Consider the following 14259-nt stretch of genomic DNA (forward strand, 5'->3'; position numbering starts at 1 on the left):
ACACATGCTCAACTATGTTCATAGCAGCCTTATTTATAATAGCCAGAAGCTGGAAAGAACCCAGATGCCCCTCAACAGAGGAATGGATACAGAAAATGTGGTACATTTACACAATGAAGTACTACTCAGCTATTAAAAAGAATGAATTTATGAAGTTCCTAGCCAAATGGATGGACCTGGAGGGCATCATCCTGAGCGAGGTAACCCAATCACAAAGGAACTCACACAATATGTACTCACTGATAAGTGGATATTAGCCCAAAACTTAGGATACCCAAGATATAAGATACAATTTGCCAAATACATGAAACTCTAGAAGAATGAAGACCAAAGCGTGGACACCGTGCCCCTTCTTAGAATTGAGAACAAAACACCCATGGAAGGAGTTACAGAGACAAAGTTTGGAGCTGTGACAAAAGGATGGACCGTCTAGAGACTGCCATATCTAGGGATCCACCCCATAATCAGCTTCCAAACGCTGACACCATTGCATACACTAGCAAGATTTTGTTGAAAGGACCCAGATATAGCTGTCTCTTGTGAGACTATGCCGGGGCCTAGCAAACACAGAAGTGGATGCTCACAGTCAGCTATTGGATGGAGCACAGGGCCCCCAATGGAGGAGCTAGAGAAAGTATCCAAGGAGCTAAAGAGATCTGCAACCCTGTAGGTACAACAACATTATGAACTAACCAGTACCCCAGAGCTCTTGACTCTAGCTACATATGTATCAAAAGATGGCCTGGTTGGCCATCACTGGAAAGAGAGTCCCATTGGACACACAAACTTAATATGCCCCAGTACTGGGGAACGCCAGGGCCAAAAAAATGGGAATGGGTGGGGAGGGAAGTGGGGGGAGGGTATGGGGGACTTTTGGGATAGCATTGGAAATGTAATTGAGGAAAATACATAATAAATTAAAAAAAAAAAAAGAAAACAGCACATCACAAAAAATGAAACAACTCCATAATTGGAAAGGAAGAACATCAACTCACAAAGACAATGGTGACTTTTATGTCCTCTTACTGCTCTGTGATTTGGCCAATAAATCAGCATAGTATGGTCTGTATAATACACAGGATGATTAGAGATTTCGTCAAATATAGAAGAAGAATTCACTAATATAGACACAATTCTTTGCCATAAAGCACCTTACCAAATCAAGAGACTCAAGACATGTAAACTTGATGTAGAGTCATAACAGAATAAAATGTGTTTCTAAAAAATTCAGAATATCATTTTGCTTGAAAATATTTTTTAAGAACTGAGTAATATTCTGTTGTATAAATGTTCATTTGAGAGACATCTAGGTTCTTTCTGATTATTATGAATAAAGTCACAAGAAACATAGCTGAGTGAGTGGCCTTGTGGTAGCATTGAAGATCCTTTGTGCATATGCTAACAAAGTGCTATATTTAGATCTTTAGCTAGACTGGATATTTAATGGTTATATAGATTTGTGTTACCTCACTGTTCTATACTATTAGAGCAATGATGAGATCATGCAACCATAGAATGTTTTAATGTCAACATAGTAAAATAAAAATGACATTTATTCAAAAATAAGTCCATTAAATGGCTTTAAATTTTGATAGCTAAAGATTATGTATAAATTGAACTCTGTATTTTTCATAGCTTACAACTAGAAAATATGTCATATAAGTATATATATCCCTATAAAAGATAGAAATTATTTAAAGCTACACTAAGATTTACTTGAAGAAATCAAATTTAAAAATGACTACCATTTCTTAAAAGTAATTATTTTTATCTTTAATACTATCAGGAATTTATAGTATCAAGAAATCTTGTATAATGCTCTGTTATTCTTAGTTAATTATGGTATTATATATCAAATAAAAATTGGGAAAATATATTTTGGAATAAATATATATATATATATATATATATATCACATATAAATATACATGTGTGTGTACGTGTTACATGTTATATGTTATATGCTATAAGCTCTATAAGATATGTTATACATGTAAATGTTATATTTTATGTATTAGATATTATGTTATTTGATATATGTTATATATTATGTTATGCTATGTGATATATGTTAACTTTCAAATTTTATGTCACTCTTCTTATTAATATAAAATCTTGGGCTTTTCTGTCCTCTTCTAACTGGGGTAATACTTGTCCATCTATCAACTATATACTACTGACAAGGTTTCCTGCTGGTTGCTCAGTGTCCTTTTTTCCTCAAAACCAGCCATGTGAGATAAATTGTACTTATATCAAACAACAAAAGTCAACAGGAGATATACCCCATGCCATAGTGTCAGATCTTGCAATACAAGTAGGCACAATATTATCTCAATCTCAATAGAAGAAAGCTCAGTCCAGAACAACTAGACATCTTGAGGTATATATAACACTAAATATAACTTCTTTCATGATATAAACTCTCTAGTATGTTGTTAAATATTACCCAACTCTTTCACTATGTATACTTCATCAGAAGTATGAACCCACCGGTGAAATTACAAATAGCTAAGAATTGAATTATAGACATTTACTAGAGGTCTCACTTCATGCCTCAGAGGTAACCAGGAGTAATAGACATGGTGATTTCATAATATACATTGTCATAGTCTTTTAGTAAATTAATACATTAGACCAAAGCATACAATAAATTGTAGCTATGGATTCACAACCCAAATTGGTGGCTAAGGGTCATAGAATAGTAGCTACTAATAAACCTCATATCAAATATCATATATCAAATATCATATATCTTGAATCATATACCATATTCTATGTGTCATATATTACATATTATAATCATACATTATGTCATAAATTAAATTGTCCCAACCCTCAGGACAGTTAACAGGGTCTGAGGAACCACTTGTGGAGAGAATTGGGGACAAGAAACACACACACACAAAAAAAAAAAAAAAAACAGCCAGCAAGTGTGATTAATCAAGCTGACAAATTTTATTTTTCCAGGTTTTAAACCCATAGAAGCAGGCTATGGAGCGGGAGATGACACAGATTCGCTTTGTTTCTGGGGGAATGTACCTGTTCCCAAAAGCAGGATATTGGCTACGTAAAAAGTTCAGCAGGAGGAACAGAACAGAGTGGGTTGCAAGGTACCTGTCCACAAGATCTATAGCTATTTGTTCTTAACGGGGTGGGGGTGGGGAGGTAGTACTTTCCTACAGAGGCCTCAACTTTTCCCACGAAAATCTCAACTAAGCTAGAACTTTTCCACTCAGGCCAAGACTTTGTAAGTAAGCACTTATGGCTGACAAGTCAGTTAACATTTAAACAGGGTCACTCCCAACATTAAATATTATATATTATGCATCATATATTATATAATTCATGATGCATCATATACCATATATTATATATTGTATATAATATATAGATCATATATCACATATTATGTGTTGTATACTGTATTTTGCATTGTACATGTTGCATGGTGTGTGTTATATATGTTATATGTTGTGTTATATTATCTATGTTGTACATACTGTATTTGTTTAATATGTTATTTGTATATATTATATATGTTACATATATTTTTAAGTTATGTGTTATGTTTTATGTGCTTTGTGTGATGTAAATGTGCTATGTTCATTTATATTATATATGATATTCTATATATTATGTGTTACATTTTATATGTTACATGGTATATGCTATATGTGTTATATATATGTATATATATATGTTTTTCAAATATATATTACAAGAATGTATGTACATATTCCTGTTTATTTTCCCTTTGTTTAATATTTTTACAGATTACTTATCAAATGGAAGCCAACTTTAGGAAAGAGGAAATAAATATCAAAGTACCAGGTTTGTTTGGTTTTTTTTCTTTTTAGTTTTTTTTTTCTTACTGAAAATAACAAAAAGTTTTGTGTAATTACATTGATATTCTTTGTGTCTAATAGCAACTCTAATTATCATTTATATATTAATAAAGATTTCATAAAGTAGGAAATCAAATATCCTATAAATAATTTTCTCTTGTAAATTATAAAATATTCAAGTTGTATCTAAATATATTGATTTCTGTATGAACTCATTTTATTAAAATGAAGATTAGTCATGTGAGACTATTTCTGTGCATTACAGGATGAACAAAATTTTCCTTTTGTTTTTCATACATCTTTAACATATAAATTCATTGATAACAATGAGTATCAAATAATTTCTAAACAATGACATTATATGTGGATATATATGTCAATTTAAATATGGTCAGATGCACACTTTAACAAAGAGAGATTTAGGTGCAAGATTAACTACTACAAAACATATTAAATTAATAAGAATATTGAGACATGAGGTAAAATGCATGTAAATGATATGGTGTATTTTCCGAGATTAAGGTATTAGCATTGAAAGAGCTATTATAACATAAGGAAGTTTTACCATTTAAGGGGCATATAGGATGCAAAATATGGTATTTTAAAAGTGGTTATGCCTTTGGTAAGTTTCTACTAATCATTAATTTGTGTATTATATATCAGTTTCCTTTTTTGCCAATTTTGTTCAATTTTCTGTGTTGACAGATATATTCTTCTAACCTATCGCTCATCCTTGGCCTCTATTTGATATTACACACTTAAAAATAATTCTCAGACCATCTGGCTACTGAAAGCATGGGCCAGAGGTCAAACAATGATTCAGCAGAGGATAGCATGCCAGCTGCCTTGTCACTATGTCCTTCATGGGTATGTTATCTTTGCATTAAAAGACATGTCATTTCTTGAATTCAGGCATCAGTTTCTGTTGCCTAGAAACATTCAAATTATGACCAGCCTCTGTTTCCTAATGCTTAAAGCAGGAAATCTGACCTTTTCAGTTATAAAATGAGGGCAAATGGCCCACTTGGAAAATGGATCTGATGTATATAAAGCATGATAATATATTAATATTCCAAAGATCAACCAGAGTTATTCTGCAAATGGCACTTCCTTAAACTTTTTTTGGCAATGTTACTCTAATAATTATTGTTTATAGCAGAGTATAAAAACAAAGCATAAAGATATCATCAGAGTCTATTTCAGATATATTAATGGCTATATAGAGTAAATTGATGAGTGCAGAAATTTGAAGTCACCAGGTTACTATAAGCACATGAAGTTCCAAATGTCTCAAGGAAATTATGCTTAAATTATCCAGGCAGGTTCCAGGGCAGAGTCATGTCAGTTTCTGGACAAGTGCACTTATATACTAAGCCATTTTTCCAACCTCTCAAATAAACTTTTTTATTAATCTGAGTTCACTTTTTATTTCTTAATTAAATATTTTATATTATTTCATTTTATTTAGCTTCTGGTATGCTGATTATACTCCCTTTTAACAGTTCTAGTTCTTTTTAATAATTAAAAATAAGTATTTAAATGTAAAATTTCTGTAATGCAATCCAAAGACTTTTATCTTTCACTGTAAGGAAGAGAAACCTGAGATTTAAATTTTTCTTTGTAAATACTCATTAGACCTATTTCTTTAGAATGCAAATTTAAGGAACATTTAGTATTTCCATTAGCTAGATATTTTCACAAAAAAAATGGATGAAAACTGTTAAGTAATTGTTTTGCATTTACAGTTTAAATTATGTATAATTTCTGTGTGTACACATAAACACACCCACAGTATATATATATTCAATGCACATATATACTTTAACAGAAATTATACTAATTTGGCTGGTAATGTACCTAAAAACCACAGACTAATGAAAACCTGGAGTTGGTGCCTAACTATATCCATAAATATGTAGTGATTTGGCTAGTAAGAAGTTGCAATCCTATGCAATATGACAGTTCATCAAATGTTAGTGCTTTTTATAACAGGTCTTCAACAGCACATGCACTGAGAAGAGAGGAATACAAAAGACATGACTATGGCTAAGCCAACCTCTTCTAGATAAATCTTCATTGAGAAATCTTTACGAGATTATTCTAGAATATGTCAATTTGGCAATTAAAATTCAACCATCAAAAACTCTTCCTTAACTTTGGGATTTCCCATGTAGGAGCCTAAGTATACAAGAGTGGACATAGCTAATACTGTCACTCAGGGCTGAAATAGTTTCTGCTCTCTCCTTACAGAGTTCTGCAAAAGCAACCCAGTGTCAGCCTTTGTATTGAAGAAGAAAAAGAAAAAAGAAATCCCTACATTGTTGCTCTGTTTTTATCAGTGTTTATACTAGTGAAAGCTGACATATAAATTCAATTTATTTTTACATCCTCCACATATGACTGACTTTTTTCTCAAAGCCCCTAACCTTTGATCATTTATTTGTTTTCTCTAATATTTCCAGTGTGACCATTTGCCTGATACTCAAGTAGTTTGGAGATAGATATATGAAGGCTTAGGATCATGTATAATACTACTTCCATATTTTCATAGAGTCAGGGACATAGCAGGTTATATGTAACTTGTAATTCACAAATAAAATCTGAATTCCATGTCTACTAGTGTGTATACAATAAAAGTATCAGTGGTAGAAGTTTGTTTTCATTATTATTTAGTGAGATACGTAATATCTTATTAGATATTCTTATTAGATACTATTCTCTGTCTCAGTTGAGCATTTAAAGTAGTATATTCAAAATTCCAATAGTTTTATTTAACATAATTATATAAATGTTGGATATTTGGCTAAAGTATCAGCTAATAATACTTTACTCAAAATTAGTTTCCTCTACAGCAACCCTGATTTTAACACTGTACAAATAGCTAATTGTTAAAAAGTCTAATATTCTACAATTTCAAAATAGATTTCAACAGTAGGACTGCAAATAGTTTAGTAAGAAACTTAGATGTTCTGCTTCATTTAAAAATGCAAATTAACATTTCATACAAAAATGTATAAATAATTATAGTGCCTGAATTTAAATTTAGCTTTAAATGTCAGAACTATTAATCTGTAATCCCTGGATAACTTTAAATTTAAATTATACTAAGTATTTTATGATTATTGATTTGTCTATTTGTTATAAAATGAGAAATTATTAAAATTATGTAATTAAGAAATGACAAACATAATTAGATTTACCCAACACTACCATTTCAAGAAAAATATGTGAAATGAACCCTTCTGTGGAAGGAATAATTATCAACTTAAAAGTCAAACAAATAGAAAAAGGGAATAAAACTTAATGTCCATTCTGCAGGTTTACTGTTACTTTGCTAAAAAACAAACAAACAAACAACCCAGCAATAAAATTGTTATATTTACTCAGCTATATTATTATTTAAATTCATTTATTTAGCAACTTGTAGGTATCACTTATTGTGCAATGGTGTATCTATGAAAAAATAAATGCAAGTTGTTTCGTGATTATAAGATACTTAATTTAAAAAATGTTGAATTAGATAATTAAAGCGTCACAAAGCAGTTTGGGAATTTTCACAGGTTTCTCTTGAATAGTTCAGAACAAAATGGTAACCACTATGACAGTGGAACAATATTAATTCTTATATAAATAAACTAAAGCCTAAGATATGTATAGTTTGATACATAAATTGATGCATAGTTCCAATAAAGACAGGTAATAAGATGTGTGAGATACTAAAGATATATATCTATTTCGGTTTTGGTACTTCCCAGGACCTGTGGAGGCATACATTGGAAAAAGTTAAAAAAATAGGTTTGCAAGTTGCACACACAGAATTTTGTAAACAGAATTGTAACATTGTTTAAGGTATGCTCAGAATTCAAAATGACATTATAGACTCTGATGTTGGCAGAGACTTTGTGTTTGTTTTTTTTTTTTTTTTAATATTTTTTATTAGGTATTTTCCTCTTTTACAATTCCAATGCTATCCCAAAAGTCCCTCATACCCTCCACCCCACTCCCCTACCCACCCACTCCCACTGTACTGGGGCATATAAAGTTTGCAAGTCCAATGGGCCTCTTTTTCTGTTGATGGCCGACTAGGCCATCTTTTGATATATATGCAGCTAGAGTCAAGAGCTCTGGGGTACTGGTTAGTTCATAATGTTTTAATGCTTCCTTCTTAAAGGTTGAGGGGAGAAAATTGGGACAGGTAGACATTGATGTCTGAGGAACTGCCACTAGGAGGCAAGTATCTCAAAGGCTCTATTGGGGAAATTTTAAAAAGCCTATTAGCCAATTTCTATTCTTATGATATAAGGACATAAAGCTGTGGAGTGAACAGCAGCTCATTGAAGGGGTAAATTGGATTGCAAGAAGCCAGAGCATGCCCAGCACTGTGCTGCTGTGCTCTCCTCCTGTTGACCAAGCCCTTTTGATTTTATTCCTTTTCACAGTCTTTGCTGTAATCTAACCTGGTTGAACTATTTCACACATTCAGCTTCACAGATTGTGACAACTCTAGACATCCCTCTTCTGGGCCCTGAGGTTTTCTTTCCTGATCAATGGTCCCTGAACGATGCTGTTGTCTGGCTATCATATCACACCTTGTTTTATGTAACCAGTTTGTAAATTGTTTCTTGGGATGCTTACTCAGCTTCGCATTACAACGTTGGAGCTATAAATGATTACCAGGGAGTTTACCAAAAAAAATCATCCAGTGTTTGATACATTGCTAACCAATGTTTTCATTCTCCTTTTTTCCCTCCATGTCAAGGAGGCTGTTCTGGCCCATTGCCCTACGATGAGTGCATTTTTCTATGAATTTTGCTCAGATGTGATTCATGGTTAATAAACTATCTGGTTCTTGCTATATTCTGACATTTTTCTTTTATCCTGTCAGAAAAGGATTCATAGCTTGCAGTTTTTCCTCTCAACACTGTGTTGATGAGCATTCAAATGCCATGCATGCAACATTCTAGTGCAGAGGTCAGCAGCCAGGCTGAGTTAAGGTTCCTTTGTTCACAATTTCCCCTTTCCTGGGAGACCTTTGAAAAGATTATACTCAAGCTAAGAATTTGGGAACATCACCTATGGATATTTTTGTTCTCATCAGTTTAGCCTGGAATGCTGAGAATCAGTTCAATTTACAACATCTATTTCTAATTGTTCTTTGACTACTGAAACGTTCTGGTGGAGTATAAATACACACTGCAGTAATTAAAAAGTTCTACACTTTCTGGGGGCACAGCCCATATGCTTGATCACTCACTTATTTACCTCATTTTCTTTACTTTATGTTGAACATAGAATTGATTCATTAAGGTAGTCAACATAATGAAACAGCAAGAAATACTAAAAAACTAACACACAACTAAAATCTACTATTGATTTTATTCGTTTTATTTCCATACACCGTTACTTTTATATAACTATCTCCCAATATATTATATCATCTCACCTTGCTTGTTCAGTTATGTAAGGAGACAGCAGAGAAGCCCACGTGGCCAGAAGAAAAAAATGGAAATATGAAGCTGATTTGGGGTGGAGGGGAGGGAAAGCCTCTATAATGTCCCAGAGACCTGAGATATGAGAAGCTCCCATGACTGAATGAAGATGAAATTAGAGAAAATGACCCACAGTGAAGAGATGGAGCCTGAAGAGACCACCTCCAATAGATAGACATGGCCCTCAGTGGAGGGTTGGGGTCACCAATCACCATCAAAATTTCTGACCAGAATTGTTCCTGTCTAAAAGAAGTACAGGGAAAAAGAAGCAGAGACTGATGGAAAGGCTGTCCAGTGACCACCCCAGCTTGGAATCCATCCAATGGTTGGGCACCAAACACTGACAGTATTACTGATGCCATGTTGTACTTACAGACAGGAGTCTTGGTTATTTCTTGGGTGATGATTGGCAAAGTTAAAAAAAAAAATGAGACCCAAGGTAGGACAAAAAGAAAGTAAGCAGAGACATGATCAACACTTTATGTTTAGTTTGTTTTCTTACAACGTAATCTTTCTGTATCCTTATGGGGTTTATTTTGTCTCCAAATGACAAAACTCAATTCTGCATTAATTCTGAAAATTATTTATACATATGTTCGTGTATGACTAAATGAAATGTATGTTTTAAAATATACTCTGGAATCAGAGTTATGGACAGTTATGACAGTTATGACATTTCAGAGAAACCATTAGCAACTAACATTAATAGATGTATTGTGAAATATAAGCACATTAATATTTAATATTATATTTGGATTAGATATGATTAAATTTGTGTACATTTTTTCTTTATATGCTATTTTATCATCATTCATCTTTCAAGACATATATCATATTCAAGAAATGAAACAATCTTACAATACTTCTCTTCCACTATATAACACAGTTATTTTGGTCCTGGATATTCCTTGTTGGGCATGTCTTCAAGTGTGTCCTTTGTAGGGACAAAGAGTAGTGACTATTGGCAACTTCCTAGGATGCCAATAGTCACAGTAAGATGGACTTTTCTACAGTAATCATCAAAGAAGAAGATGATCTTCAATTGGTTTGAAACATTTTATCTTCTAAGGTTCTCTCCTCTCAGATAACATTAACTTGTGTCCAGTTAACTAAGAAAACTCAGCAACACAAAATAACACAGGAAACTAATGATGCTCCTCTGCTAGAATTTCAACATGATGGGCTGGGACTTTCCTGGATGTAGCTCTCTGAGCCTTCAGTGCTCTTGTAAGTAGCACGTCCCCCATGCTCTCATAAACAAACCAATTCCTTGGCTCACCTTACCACAAAAGAGGTGGGGGAAGGGAAAGGGGAGGGGAAGGGTTGGGGGAGAGGGAAAGGGAGAGAGGAATATAGCCTAAATTAAAAATACATCCAGTATGCAAAGTTGATGATAATTAATCTGTATATCTGATAATTTCTGATGATTATATACTTTAAATTATGTCAAATGATAAATACATATTTGATTTATTTACTAAAGATCAAAAGATTTTCTGTGGCTATTTTCTATAATTAACACTAGATAGAGGTCATAAGTTGATATAAAATGCCTAGAATTTTTTGTTATACTATCAGATTCAGAATAAATTACTAAAATATTTTGCAAATCATTCCCCAAAGCTTAGGGTATAATTTGATTTGTATTGCTTACATGAATAAAAATAATAATTTTTCATCTAGATTTATTAGGAGAAAATTATAACATCCTGGGTAAGGTATGCCAGTCGCAAAAGAACACATATGTTATGCACTCACTGATAAGTGGATTTTAGGCAAAAGCTCAGAATACCCAAGATACAATTCACAGAACACATGAAACTCAAGAAGAAGGAAGACCAAAGTGTGAATACTTTGATCCTTCTTATAAAGGGGTACAAAACACCCATGCAAAGAGTTACAGAGACAAAATATGAATCAGAGACTGAAGGAATGGCCATTCAGAGGCTGCCCCACCTGGGAATCCATCCCATATACAATCACCATGCAATTCAAGGAATTCTTATATATTTATTTATCACAATTAGGTGTTTATTATCCATTCTTAATAAACTTGAGGCCTTTTGACACAGTGTAAAAGATTTGTGTTCTGTGCATGTGTAAATAGTAGAATGTAGAAACTTAACATTTTGCACTATAAGGATAATATGTGTCTAAGTATTTTCTCTTACTGACAGGGTCACCAAACAGGTAGCAATCATAATATATATTCCAGAATTCCTATATCTTGCATAGTTATGTAGTCAAATGAATTTGACATTTACATTTGGAAAAAAAGAAGAGAAAATTGAGGAGGCATGTCAAATCTTTTGTGAACTCTCTCTTAAAAGCTAGCACATAAAAATAGCAGGTGATATGTGTTAAGATGTATGTCTTATTAAAGTGCCTGTCAGAGAACTTTGGTTCAGATTCCCATCACCTTTCTAAAAGCCCAGCATAATGGGGCACTTGTAATGCCAGCAGGGGTAGCTTGCCAGTTATCTAGTCTAGACAAATTGATGAACTCTACTTTCAGTAAGATAATGATTTCAGAAATATAAAGTGAACAATGATTGAGAAAGACAACAAATATCAATCTACATGCAAGTCTGAAAACCCATATCAGTGTCTATGCACAAAAATATAGGCATGTGTACATAACAATAACACACAAACATATACACAAACACACATACAGAGTTGATAGACAATAGAATAGATACCTAGTCATATATTTACATAAATAGATATGTATAATTTTTAACAAACTCATGATCATGAATTGAGCACATTCTAATACAGAAAAAAAAAGTGATAGGTCTAGAGGTATGGATGACAAAGTAGTTAAGCAAGTATACTTTTTTCTCAATATGAGGGTTCTACTCTTAGCTTTGAGGTCAAGTGTCTCACAACAGCCTGTATCTCTAGTTTCAGGAGATCCAGTGCCAAAACTATCCTCCTTAGGAACCTCTATGCACATGCAATGTCCACATCTCCCTCTCTCTATATAGAGATAGTTAGATAAATATGAAATTATTTTTATATTTGAAAATATATATCAAAAGAAAAATGTTAGATAAAAGCTAGGTATCAATAACTCAAAATATAGGACTATGATTAAAAATCAAAACATTATTTTAAAATTTAGACTTTTTTCACTATTTTAGCATAATATTCATATTTGTGTTGCAATCAATGGGCATGTAATTTTTAATTATTTCAAAGACAAATTAATCAGAAACAATTATAAATAGAAACAAACATATTAGGAAAAAGAGAAATTTCATTTCCATATCTAATAGACAATCCCATTAACATTAAAAAATATGGTATTGTACAGATATTTAGTATATGAATATTTTATACTTGAGCTAGTTCATTCAGCTTTAGGGAAAAATCTAAATTTATCAGACTTCTAATTAACCTTCCTCAACTGAAATCTGCCCTCACAATTTGAACAGAATATACTAATGAAACCAACTATTAAGAAGGCAGCACCTTTTCATTAAAGGCATTTTCTATTTCACTATTTTCTGCATCAGTGTCATGGTCAAATGACCTCTCATTGATGAGGTTATTTCTCCCTGGTCTCCACAGAGAGAAAACTACTGTCCTGTGGAAATCAAGACCCTTTTGTTGTCCCTTCTTTCTTTTCTCCAGATTCTAAATCCTGTTTTCTATCAAAAGAAAACTGAAGAAAAGGAAAAAGATAGAAAGAGAAAGGTGAAGATTAACTTTGTAATATTGTCACAATAATAATATATTACAATATGTATTTTCACACATATTTTGTTTTTTAAGTTACAGCTTTAGTGTATGAAATTTTTATTCAAAATCCCATATTAAATTGGATGTTAACTACATTCACTTTTATGAGTCAGTTCTACTGTTGATTTTGGCTATTGAACTCAGGCTCTCAAGCTTGCCTAGCAAACACTTTGATTGCATGAACCATCTTGCTGTCCTCACAGATTCCTTTATTTTTATTAATCAGAAAATGTTTAATATTTAAAATCAGATTTGGAATTCAAAGAAATGTAATGTATTTCAGTGTGATACTCCAATGATATAGTATTAATATGGAGAAATGGTTGGAACTTCTACCACACTCTGAGTATAGTCACTAAGTGATTTATATAGATACTCTTCTGCCATGTCACATTCTTTAAATTTTTTGATATTCCGTAATGCTTCTCTTTGAAATATCTCCAGTTTTCAGTTTAGAAAACTCTGAACTATTTTCCCTCCCTTACCTTCCACTATTTCTTATGTTGCTCATTTTTAACATTCTGATACCAATTCAGCATTTTTCTAATAAGAGGAAAATTATGCCAAATATTTCATACAAATCCATTTTAATTTATTTCATTTGAAATAAAAATCTCAACAGGAGTAGTACTGTGTTCATTTTTATTTATGGCCAGTGTAATCATTGGCTATTTTTTAAAGTTAATCCCCACAATATATTGGCTTGTAGACAAGTGTGCCAAGTGTTTTCTTGATTTGTACAGGTAGGCTCTATTCACTATGGTCAGTTTCATCCCTGGGCAAAAGACCCTTCATTATAATGGAAAGCAGTTTGACCAAGCCATGGCGAGCAAGGCAATAAGCAGTAATCTTCCATTGTTGCTGCTTCATTTCTTGAATACAGATTCTGCTTTGATTTCTTGTCGTCAATTCCCCTGGTATTAGATTTTAACTTGTATGCCATATGAGTCCATTGCTTCCAAATTTCCTTTTGTCATAACCTTTACCACAGCAATAAAAAGCAATAAACCAGAGTATGAAATCAAATGATGGCTAATTTCCATTCCAAACCCACACTTCCATTTGCCTTTCGGGCCTCAACATTCAGTACCTCTATACAATGAGTCACAAATCTTTTGCTCTACTTGGGGTACAAATGTAAGAATGGATATTTCTTAAATATTCTTTTCTCACATGAG

General features: G+C 32.6%; 1 long non-coding RNA gene across 1 annotated transcript in view; it reads left to right on the forward strand.

The window, feature by feature from the left end:
• Nucleotides 1-14259, forward strand: part of Gm6602 (predicted gene 6602) — a 200099-nt gene that overhangs the window by 165059 nt on the left and 20781 nt on the right. The window contains exon 3 of the long non-coding RNA NR_045362.1: nt 3774-3831. This is a non-coding gene — a long non-coding RNA (predicted gene 6602). The remainder of the gene's footprint in view (nt 1-3773; nt 3832-14259) is intronic.

Source organism: Mus musculus, chromosome 3 (genome assembly GCF_000001635.26).
Source record: "Mus musculus strain C57BL/6J chromosome 3, GRCm38.p6 C57BL/6J".
Classification (NCBI taxonomy): Eukaryota; Metazoa; Chordata; class Mammalia; order Rodentia; family Muridae; genus Mus; species Mus musculus.